The 12,166-nt window shown below is 41.7% G+C and overlaps 1 non-coding gene across 1 annotated transcript; it reads right to left on the bottom strand.

Annotated features, from left to right (window-relative positions):
• Positions 1 to 7,485: 7,485 nt before the first annotated feature.
• On the bottom strand, positions 7,486 to 7,592 carry LOC131252216 (small nucleolar RNA R71). Its single transcript, XR_009174248.1, has one exon. It is a non-coding gene; the product is annotated as a small nucleolar RNA R71 (small nucleolar RNA).
• Between the last annotated feature and the right edge of the window lie 4,574 nt (positions 7,593 to 12,166).

The following is a 12,166-nucleotide window of genomic DNA, read 5'->3' on the forward strand; positions in this document are numbered from 1 at the left end:
AGCTCGCTCGACTCGACTCGAAAAAGTTTGATTCGACTCGGTTCGAAGCTGAGTTCGAGCCGAGTCAAGCTGATTTTTTTAGCTTGAAAATGAGTTCGAGCTGGCCCCAGCTCGACTCGACTTGGATCGAACCCAGTTCGAATCAAACTCGGATCGAACCAGTTCGATGACTCGGTTGCTTTGATATTGATGTTGCTCACCAAGTGCTCATCAATCATTGTTTTGAATGCACCAGCATTGAAGTCGAGAAAAGAAAACACAATTAGTATAAAATCTTTAATGCCTTCAATTATATATGTATCTGGTCTAAGTCGTCCACCTGTTTTACCTTTGTAGAGTATGAGCCCATACTTTAGTTAGATTTAAAGCTCAAGTGGATTACACTAAATGAAATATGGGGAATTGAACACCTCCAGTTGAAAACTTCTTAAGCTGTTCTTACTCTTCAACCATGTCTTCATAACCTCATAAATGGATAGGATGCAATATACACATCTCTATGGGCTGTTATCCACGTTCCAACTTTTGACCGTAAACGTCATTTTACCCCTTATTTCTTGTGGTATCGTCCACTTGAGCTTATAAAACTAGATGGATAGTGTGGCTCGGACATACACATCATGGTGGGTCCCCGCATATTCCATTATAGTTTTTGAGGTGCAATTAAAACAGTTATTTCCCTCTCTATCAAACATGGGTGAGAAGTTATCATTGCTCACTTACGTTCGTAAATGAAAAAACAAACAGGCTCTAAATGGTAGCTGTTAAGCCAACACAAACCGGGCCAAACTCAACCCAATCCCATCTAGAGCTGTACACGAGTCAATCCGAGTCGAGCTTGGCACGGCTCAGCTTGACTCGGCCAATACCTAACCTCAGCTCAAATTTGGCTCGGTTCAGTCCTCAAGCCTGTTTGGCCAGCTTGGCTTGGATCGGTCAGCAGCTTGGGCTAGTTTGAGACGAGTTCGAACCTGTGCGACATTTTATCAAACACTTGGAATGCATATTAAATTTCTCATAGAATGCAAAATAGTAACGACACTTTACAGGCATTTCATTAAACACCTGACGTGCAACATCAAAATCAAAAACCTAACAAGCAGCATCAAAACCAAACACCCAACATATCCATTCTTTTCTCACGAACACTTTGTTGAGTCATTTCATCAAATACTCGGCAAGCAACATCCATAACAAAATAACCAAGTCACCGATCTAATTCAATCCAAGTTGGTTTGAGTTGATGTTTGATCTGAGCCGAGTCGAGCTCGGGCAAGCTTCAACTTGGCTAGAAATTTTTTCGAGCTCCAAAAATCAGCTCGACTCAATCCGAAACCAACTTCGAGCCGAGGCAAGTTGAGCTTTTTCGAGTCGAACCGAGGGAGAGCTAACCGAGCTAACTCGACTCTTGTACTGCTCTAATCCTATCCCTATATGTGTGCCACACATATACTAAGATGAGTCACCAAAGATGTGAAAATGGTGGTGAACTACTCACATAATCTTTATGAAGCCTTGGTTTTTATTTATTTATTTATTTAAAGAAAATAAAAATCCTTGATGCATTGATATGTGGGGCCCACTAGCAACCATAGTTGTTGTGGGAAATGGTAGAATGCTAAAAATCTCTCATACCCACATGTGATGCAATTACTCAAAAGCAATGTTCGGTGCCTTTTCCTAAATATGAGTATTTATTACAACAAGTATTCAAGTACTATCCCCATCAATGGCTGTTGCAAAAATCCCATAAATGCTTTTCTCATTATAGGCTGTGAAAATGCCTGAGAACTCATTACCAAACACTCATACTTTTTTTATAGGATGAATGCATGATTAGAGCAAGCTTTCTTAATTGGGTAGACGACAACCTCCTGCAGAGTGGGGTCCATGCATCCAGAGTTAGATTATGGTGTACCTTTGGGTGGTGGTGACTGATGACTCATCCACCGTACACTTGGCATAGGATCTCAATCAAGACTGCCCATATCACATGGCTTGTCGTGGATGGGGCGGACCGTTATTGCCATTTGACCTCATAAATCTGAATTTGGACCTCATGGCCTTTGATAAGGGAGCTGATTAGGTGCGGTTCTTACCGTGGGGCCCACCTTGATGTATGTATTCTATGTCCTCGTTGTCCATCCGGTTTTTCAAGATCATTTAAAGCATGAGTCCAAAATTGAAGCAGATACAAATCTCAGTTGTGCCATAATTCGGGAAACAGGAACGTTCCACCGTTAAAAACTACATAGGGCTCACTTTAATCTTTTATATGTTTTCCATCCAACCTGTTGATAAGTATATAGGTCATACGTACTTGGATTTGGTTAAAAACAAATCTCATCTTAATCCAAAACTGTCATGGCCCACAACAAGTTTTTAATGATTGATCACCATTGTTTCCTATGGTATGGTTTGCCTGAGACTTGATCTTTTTCATTTCTTGGCTCATGCCCTAAAATGATATGGAAAAATGGATGGACTATTGAAATCGGTGCCTTTAATGTATGCTGAAATATGGGATTTCAATCGATAGATGGAAGTTTTGACCGGATAGAGAAAACCTTGAATTTTTCAGTTTTCTCTCTTGATAGTTTTGAATATGTTTGATCAATCTAACATGGAGTTTCGATTGATCAAGATAATTCTAAAAAATCAAGTTAGCTCTCTAGACACTTTTGAGCAAGTTCGATCAAATTGAACTTGTAGCATCGATCGATTAAATGTTCGATTGATGGTGCATGCAACTTTTATGTAAGTGCATAGTTTTGTTTCTAATTTTGAAATTGTGTTATATAAACTGGATTATTGGAAGATTAAGGTTAACGGATGATTGCTGTAGAGAGAGCTAGGGTTTGAAGAAAGGGGATTCAGGGTTTTCTACTCTAGGGTTTGATTGTAAGTTGTCCACCTCTTGTAATTTCATTTTCAAAGTAGATTATTTGTCACTTTGTGCTGTAATTTTTTCTCACAGGAGTTTTCCATATAAATTGTTATGTTCTTTCTGCATCTTGAGTTTTCTATCTCTGTACTTGTTTGATTCATGTCTGGGTCACAATTGGGTGACACTTTCACGCCCAACAAGTGGTATTACATCCATCAGGTTATCAGGTTGGAGTTTTAGATTGAATATGAAGACATGTCATTGAAGGGAATGAATGTTAAGTTCGAGACGAAGAAATTTATAGGAAAAATAATTTTGAATTGTTGAGGGTGAAGATCAAAGTACTTCTGATTCAGCAAGGGTTGTAACAGGTACACCTTGGGAAAGCGAAGTGTCCTGATATTATGAACGATGAAGAGTGGGATGAATTAGATCAAAAGGCTATTAACACAATTCAATTATGTTTAGTCGATGAGGTTTTCTATAATGTCATTCGTGAGACGACTACCGCAGGATTGTGGGAGAAGTTGGAGAGTCTCTACATGACGAGGTCACTCTCCAATCACCTCTTTCTGAGGAAGCGGTTTATAATGTGAAGATTGCAAAATGGACATATCTCAGTGAATACATCAGTAATTTTAATGAAGTACTTAGCAAATTAATGAGCGTGAAGGTGAAGATTGACGATGAAGACCAAATATTAATCCTTTTAAATTCTCTTTCAGGGTCCTACGAGAATCTTGTAGACACTCTATACCATGGCAGGGAGACCATTGACGTCGAAACCGTTATCCCAATGTTGAGGGTCAAATATTGCATATCAGACCCAGTTGTTGCATAGATTTACACGCATGACACCGCTTAATGGCCTGATTAATCGTGTTTGTAATGCAGAGTGTATGAACGAGCCTGGACCGAAAAGGGTGCTTAAAGCATGGACTTAACGCTCTAATGACACCAAAGCATGAGACGGACTCCAGAGACCCAAGATCAACAGAATTACACATCAGGGACCCGGAAAAATCGAGAAACCGAAGCTCAAACGGCCTAAAAGTCAGCCAGAATGCAAGATCACATGGTTTCTACCATAAACTTCACATATGGCTTAAAAACCAAAAACTAACCGTACATGTCAAATTTCAGCCATTGGATCCCTCTGGAAGTGGCCCAACGGACAAATCAACCCATAAATCAGTGAACTAGGGCCCGCCTGGTGTCTGAAAGTGCTTCAATCTTGGGTTCAACGATTAAAATGAGATGGCAAAACGGATGAATGGATTGGATTTTGCATAAGACATCAGGGTGGGGCCCAGTTTACACGGCCCGTGCACACAGCAGGTGTACGCCCGCTGTGCACTGGACCGAAGTCGCCTGGTCAGCGACGGAGACTCGTCTCCCTCTCCTTCTCGAGCACGGACGAACAGCGGACGGACAACGTCTGTCCGTTTTTCAACAGTGGGCCCCACTCGCTCTCCAGATGGAAAATCTGGACCATTCATCCTATTCCCAGGGTCCATGTTACCATGGCCTAGGCGGAGAAAATTCGAGATACATCGGAAATCAATTTTCGAGCGCTAAAACGGACGACGGACGGCAGCGCGAAAAGTCCTGTGGACCACACCAAAACCAATATAAAACAGTCTATCCCTGACTGGTTTTTCGAGGCGCATCCAATGGACGGAATGGATTTTTCCGTCAATACTGATCTTGGGCCCTACCAAACAATCAGCGTCTCTGATTGCAGGCTCTGTTTACAGAGCGTCCGAGACCTAGATGCTGCGGACCATTTAGCGATCATGGTCAGGATCGGTCCGACCATATGGACCGTCCAAAAAGTTTCTAAGGTGGGACCGACCCTCTCCAAGACGACTAAACGTCTCAGATCGTGCATGTGCAACCGCGATTTTGATTCCAAAGCACAAGTTGGAGCTGCGTTATCTGTAGCTGCGTATCCCTCTACGGAAGCCCCAGCCGACGTCCCTATTACGTAAACAACTGTCCACTGCCCTCTCCTGTTATAAAAGAAATAGAAGAAGAAGAGAGAAAGGGGTGGAAGCCGTGGGAGGGAACAGGACGGCTGGAACGAGAGAGGAAAAGGGAGATTGAAGGGGGGCTTTTTGCTGAAACGTGGCTGGAGAGAGAGAGCACGGGAACAGGGGTGCTCGGTTTTGGTTTTGGTTTGCCAGGAAGAAAGGAAGAAACGTGAAGACGTTTTTTCTGCTGGAAGACAGGGGCAAACGCTGGACGTGTGCTCGATTTTGTTTGACTGTGAAGCCAGGACGTCAGGGAGAGAAAGAGAGAAACAGACGTGGCTGGAGGCAGCGTGTGAGGGACGTGAGGAGGTTGCAGTCGTGAACAGTGCTGGACGTCAGAGGAAAAAATGTAGAGAGCAGAGGCAGAGAGAGGACTTGGGATTCTTGGCAGGGGTTGGCTTTGAAGGAAGGAAGAAAAGGAAGAAACGTGAAGTTGCGGGTGGCTGGAACGAGAGAGAGGTGCTCGGTCTAAAGGAAAAACGGAAGTAGCGGCTGGGTTTTCTCTCTCTTCCCTTCTTGTTCTTTTCTTTTCCTTTTTATTTTTATTTTCCATGTGTGGCTAATCCTCTTAGCTAGGGCTAAGAGGTGAAGCCTGTAGCGAGATGGGAGACACTATCTCATGCGTTTAATTTGAATTTCTGAACTGAACTTGGTTTTAAGTTGATTATTAAAAGAATATTTTCTCAGTCTTTAATGGTCTGTTGTGATTGAAATTACAATGGGTTTGCAATGGCTTTAAATATCTCTTTTTCTCTTTTGATGTTTATGACGTCAGGAGGCCCTGTTGTTCATCATTGTTCCATGGGCATGGTAGGATGATAGTACCCTTCTTGATCTTCATACATTGTTGGTTGGTTGGTAATTAGTTTAATTCTGTTGTTTACTTTGTCTCCTAGGCATGGTTTGGTGATGGAATCCATTCTAATTCATATACCTTTCATTTCTTGAAAACCAGACCAAGTAAGTTCAGTTTGAATCCCATAATCCTTGATGCAGGCATAAGATCTCCCTGATCTCTACAAGTGGATCCTCTGAAACCCTAGTTTCTTTCCTCCGAATTCCTTAAAGTTTTAGATAATTATTCCACAATTATTTCTTAAATTCTATTTGGTTTAGATCATATCTTAGTCTAGTTCTATTTCTACCTAGTTTCAGGAAACGTACAAGTTTCAGTCCCTGTGAATTCGACCTCGGTCTTACCGAGTTTATTACTACATCACAACCCTATATTTGGGGAGTGAACAAGTTTTTGGCGCCGTTGCCGGGGACTGACGGTTACGATTCTCTAAAATTAATTGGTTTTAGGATTAGTTTAAGATTAGGATTTTACTAACCTTAGTTTATTTATTTATTTTTATTTGAGTTCAAAACTAACTTGTTTCCTGTTTTAAAGGATCTTGACATAAGTTTCTCAATTGGTAATTCCTTCCTAATCTCTCTACTTTTTCCTATTTTTAGAATTAGGTTTTAAATTTTAGAAATTTTCTAATTCTAGTATCCTCCCTTCTGTAGGAAATAGTTTATTTTTAGAAATTAGGTTATTTCTTTCCCTTTTTAGAAATTAACTTTCTATTTTAGTAATTTTCTAATTTTAACTCTTTTAAAATCTAATTTGTTTCCTAATTTATTTTCAGAATTTTTGTTTAGAAACTAACCTTCCTATTTTGTAGGCCTTTAAAATAGAAATTTCTAATTCGGTAAGCTCCTTCTCTACTTCCTATTTTTCAGTTCTCTTTTAGTAATTTACTTTCTAGTTTAGGACTTTCCTAATTTATTTTAGAAGTTTCCACTTTCTTCTAGAAATCAGTTTACTGCTACCTTTCTTTTAAAAGGATTGTTCCTCTCTTGTTTTAAAAATCTAACTTATTTTGTTTTATTTTGCAGGTCCTTAACTTAGGAGCTTCAATTTGGTAATTCCTTTCCAACTCTCCCTCTCTTGCTTTTTAGATTTTCTTTTCCTTTCTTAGGATTAGGCTTTGAATTTGATTGAGGGCTGCGAGTGTTTTCATGCCCAAGTGGGCCCGTGACGACACTCGACGTCTCTTGACTGAAGGAGGATTGGTTGAGGGGTTGACTACCCATCGCAGGACTAGACACCGCTCAAAATCCCCTGAGTTAATTGAAGCTATGACTAAAGACCAACCTCCTCTACTTCCACCCAGGGTGGAGGATACCCAAGATGAGAATGAGGTGCAACAGGCACCCCCGCCTCATACTTTACGAGATTATCTACAACCGGCGGGAGTGAGTACGCCCTCATGCATGATTTTTCCTGAAAACACAGGACAAATGGACATCAAGCCAGGAGTTATCCAACTCCTTCCCAAATTCCATGGACTTGAATCAGAGAGTCCATATTTGCATTTGAAAGAGTTCGATGAGATTATAGCTACATTATGTTTTCCTAATGTATCTGAGGATACAATTAGGCTGAAACTCTTTCCTTTTTCCTTAAAAGAGAAAGCTAAGACATGGTTACATTCACTGCGTCCTAGATCCATTGGCACATGGAACGACATGCAGAGGGAATTCATAAAAAAATTCTTCCCACATCATAAAACGATTACCCTCAGAAAAGCAATCATGAACTTTGCCCAAAAGGAAGATGAAACATTCTTCCAATGTTGGGAAAGGTTCAAAGATTTGGTCAGTTCATGCCCACAACACGGATTTGAAACGTGGCGCATTACAAATTTTTTTATGATGGTGACATCTTCTATGCGCCTAATGGTCGAGACATTGTGTTTTGGAGAGTTCATCAACAAAGATGTTGACGAGGTATGGGATTACCTCGATAGTCTCTGAAAAACACAATCATGGGACTATTACCCAATGGCGAACACCACGTCTAGGCCGACTCAATTAAAGGAGAAAGGTGGATTATATCTCTTGAAAGAAGAGGATGATCTCAAGTGTAAAGTGACTACGCTCATAAGGAAAGTTGAGGCCATGGAAGGAAAGAAGGATAAGGTCAATGAAATTGTTTGCGGCATCTGTGATTGCAACATTCACACAACTGAAAACTGTCCTACAATACCTGCCTTTCGAGGAGTGTTGAATGAACAAGCCAATGTCGTAAATAATTATCAAAGACCTTTTACTGGACCTAACTCCAATACATACAATCCTGGCTGGAAAAATCATCCAAACTTTAGTTGGAGGAATGGACAAACGGCTACCCCTCCAGGTTTCTTCAATCAAAATCCAAATCAAGTGAAACCTCAGGAGGAACCGGTTCAAAATCCCATACAAGAGCTGGCTCAGGCAATGCGAGGAATTACAGATTTTATGCAAAAGATAGATTCTCGTATGACGGTCATAGAAAAGGGGATGCTTCCTGCACAACCTCTCCCCAATCCTAAACCGCAGTACGAGAATAATGATCCTAGCTCTTCAAATCAAATGAGGCATGCTAAATCCATCACCACTCTTAGGAGTGGGAAGATCATTGATAAAACTCTTCCGGTTAGGCCCAAAAAGCCTCAAGAACCAGAAGAGGACAACAATGATGGATCCAGTGATGCCCCACAAAAAGTAGAACCGGAACTTCTAGAGAAGCCAGTTGCTCCATTCCCCCAACGGTTGGTTTCACCAAAACCTCTCTCTAACTTTCAGGATATCCTAGAGGTGTTGAAACAGGTAAAAGTCAACATTCCTCTACTTGATGTCGTTAAACAAATACCTTCATATGCCAAATTCCTGAAAGACTTATGCACGACCAAAAGACGGAAAATTATTCAAAAAAAAATCTTCTTGACTGAGAAAGTGAGTGCCATCCTGAAGCAAGACGTGCCACAGAAATTCAAGGATCCCGGTAGCCCAACCATATCATGTGTAATCGGGAACCATCGAATTGATCATGCACTTCTTGACTTAGGAGCGAGCGTCAATCTGATTCCCTACTCGGTATACAAACAGTTAGGTTTGGGTGAATTAAAACCCACCCTAACCACACTACAACTTGCTGATCGCTCTGTTCGTGTACCAAGAGGGATAATTGAGGATGTGTTAGTCTAGGTCGATAGATTTTACTACCCTGTAGATTTTATCATCCTGGACACCGAACCTATCAATAACATGAGCACTCAGATTCCCGTCATTCTTGGTCGCCCATTCCTTGCCACGTCAAATGCAATTATCAATTGCAGGAATGGTGTCATGACTATGTCTTTTGGAAATTTGACATTGGAGTCAAACATTTTTTTTCAATAACAGCAGCAACTTAGAGGATGATGACGATTTTCATGACATTAACATGATTGACTCTTTCGTGGAAGATACGACACCGCTGACCTTATCCTCCGACCATCTGGAGACGTGCCTGGCCCACTCCCATGATTTTGATGATGACATGATTAGGGAGACGTGTGTCTTGCTTGATACTGCACCGGTACTTGAAGTTAACCGGTGGAGGCCACAATTTGAAGAATTGCCACAAACCGATGTAGTGCCTCTACCGTCTAACCTCAAGCCGCCGAAGCTTGACCTAAAACCTTTGCCCTCTGATTTGAAATATGCCTATTTAGGTCAAGATGAGACATACCCGGTGGTGATCTCTGCCCACCTGGAGAAAGAACAGGAGAGTATGCTCATATCTACTCTCATTGAGCATAAAGGAGCCCTGGGATGGACGATAGCGGACCTCAAGGGAATCGATCCCTCGATTTGTACTCACCGCATATATCTTGAGGATAATGCAAAAACCGCTCGGCAACCACAACGTAGACTAAATCCAAACATGAAGGAAGTGGTTAAAGCCGAGGTTCTTAAACTATTGGATGTGGGTATTATATACCCTATATCTGATAGTCAATGGGTGAGTCCAACTCAAGTGGTCCCTAAGAAGTCCGGAATCACCATCGTAGCCAATGCTAATAATGAACTCGTGCCAACTAGAGTCACTACTGGTTGGAGAATGTGCATTGACTACAGGAAGTTGAATACCGTCACAAGGAAAGACCACTTTCCTTTACCATTCATTGATCAGATCCTGGAAAGGTTAGCTGGTCATTCCTATTACAGTTTCCTTGACGGGTATTCGGGCTACAACCAGATAGAGATAGCCCCTGAAGATCAGGAAAAGACCACATTTACATGTCCCTACGGCACCTTTGCCTATCGAAGGATGCCATTCGGACTATGTAATGCCCCTGCCACCTTTCAGCGATGTATGCTTAGTATCTTTTCTGATATGGTAGGGCAATATCTAGAGGTCTTCATGGACGATTTCTCTGTTTACGGTCCATCTTTCAACAAGTGCTTGGAAAGTCTTAAATGTGTGCTGAAAAGATGTGAAGAAAAGAACTTGGTACTTAATTGGGAGAAGTGCCATTTCATGGTTCAGAAGGGAATTGTCCTTGGGCATATCATCTCGTCCAAAGGAATCGAGGTAGATAAGGCAAAAATCGATCTTATCTCTAACCTACCGCCACCCAAGAACATCAGAGACGTGCGATCCTTCTTAGGACACGCAGGATTTTACAGGCGATTCATAAAGGACTTTAGTCTCCTCTCTCGTCCTTTATGTAATCTTCTTCAAAAGGATGCTCCGTACGAGTGGACTGAACAATGCCAGGAAGCTTTCACCAAGCTTAAGGGCACGTTAACCACTGCATCTATCATACAGCCACCCGACTAGAGCCTTCCTTTTGAGCTTATGTGCGACGCTTCTGATTATGCTCTTGGGGCAGTCCTAGGCTAGAGAAAAGATAAGAGGCCCTACGTCATTCATTACGCAAGTAGAACTTTAAATTCTGCCCAGGTGAACTACTCGACTACGGAAGAGGAACTCTTAGCTGTAGTGTTCGCCTTGGACAAATTTAGGTCCTACTTGATCGGATCCAAGATCATTATCTACACAGATCATGCGGCACTTAAGTATCTTCTTTCGAAGAATGATTCTAAGCCCCGTTTGATACGATGGATCTTTCTACTCGAAGAATTTGATTTGGAAATTAAAGATAAAAAGGGAGTAGAGAACGTAGTGGCCGATCACCTTTCTCGCCTTAATACCTCTGAGTCCTTTGAGACGACTCATATCAATGACATGTTCCTTGATGAACAACTGTTCAGAGTCTCCCATTCACCTTGGTTTGCTGATATTGCTAATTATCTTGCTACAGGTGCCATACCGACACAGTGGACTGCGCAAGATAAGAAGAAATTCTTCACCGAGGTGCGTAACTTTTTCTGGGATGATCCTTATTTATTTAAATATTGCCCAGACCAAATCCTAAGGAGATGTGTACCAGACGATGAGCATCAGAGCGTCATCTCCTTCTGTCACTCACAGGCCTGTGGTGGTCACTTTTCTGCTAAAAAGACCACGGCCAAGATTCTACAGTGTGGCTTTTACTGGCCCACTATGTTTAGGGACACTCATGAGTTTTGCAAAGCTTGTGAGCGTTGCCAGAAATTGGGAGCATTGTCCCATCGAAATATGATGCCTTTGAATCCCATCCTTATCATTGAAGCATTTGATTGCTGGGGCATCGATTTCATGGGACCATTCCCCCAATCATTTAAAAATTTGTATATTTTGCTCGCCGTGGACTATGTCATTAAATGGGTTGAAGCGATTCCGTGTCGAACTAATGACCATCGCACGGTCATTAAATTCCTAAAAGAAAACATCCTTTCTCGATTCGGAATGCCTCGAGCCATCATTAGTGATGGGGGCTCACACTTTTGCAATAAACCATTTGAGAGCTTAATGAAGAAATACGGTATCTCTCATAAGGTGAGCACCCCATACCATCCACAGACAAGTGGACAAGCTGAGATTTCCAATAGGGAGATCAAACACATTTTGGAGAAAACGGTTAACCCAGATCGTAAGGATTGGTCAATCCGATTGACCGATGCCTTATGGGCATACCGTACTGCCTTTAAAACTCCTATTGGAATGTCTCCCTTCAGACTTGTCACTTGCCTGTGGAGCTGGAACATAAAGCGTACTGTGCGATCAAAAATCTAAATTTCAATCTGGACAATGCTGGCTCGCTACGCAAACTTCAATTGAATGAACTTGAGGAAATCCGGAATGATGCGTACGATAATTCAAGAATTTACAAGGACAAGATGAAAGCATTTCATGACCAACACATTTTGCGAAAATCATTCACGCCTGGTCAGAAGGTCCTTTTGTACAATTCTCGACTACATCTCTTTCCGGGTAAGCTTCGATCTCGTTGGACCGGCCCTTACATTGTTGTTACTGTTTTTCCTCATGGGACCGTTGAAATTA

Source organism: Magnolia sinica, chromosome 7 (assembly GCF_029962835.1).
Source record: "Magnolia sinica isolate HGM2019 chromosome 7, MsV1, whole genome shotgun sequence".
Taxonomy (NCBI): domain Eukaryota; kingdom Viridiplantae; phylum Streptophyta; class Magnoliopsida; order Magnoliales; family Magnoliaceae; genus Magnolia; species Magnolia sinica.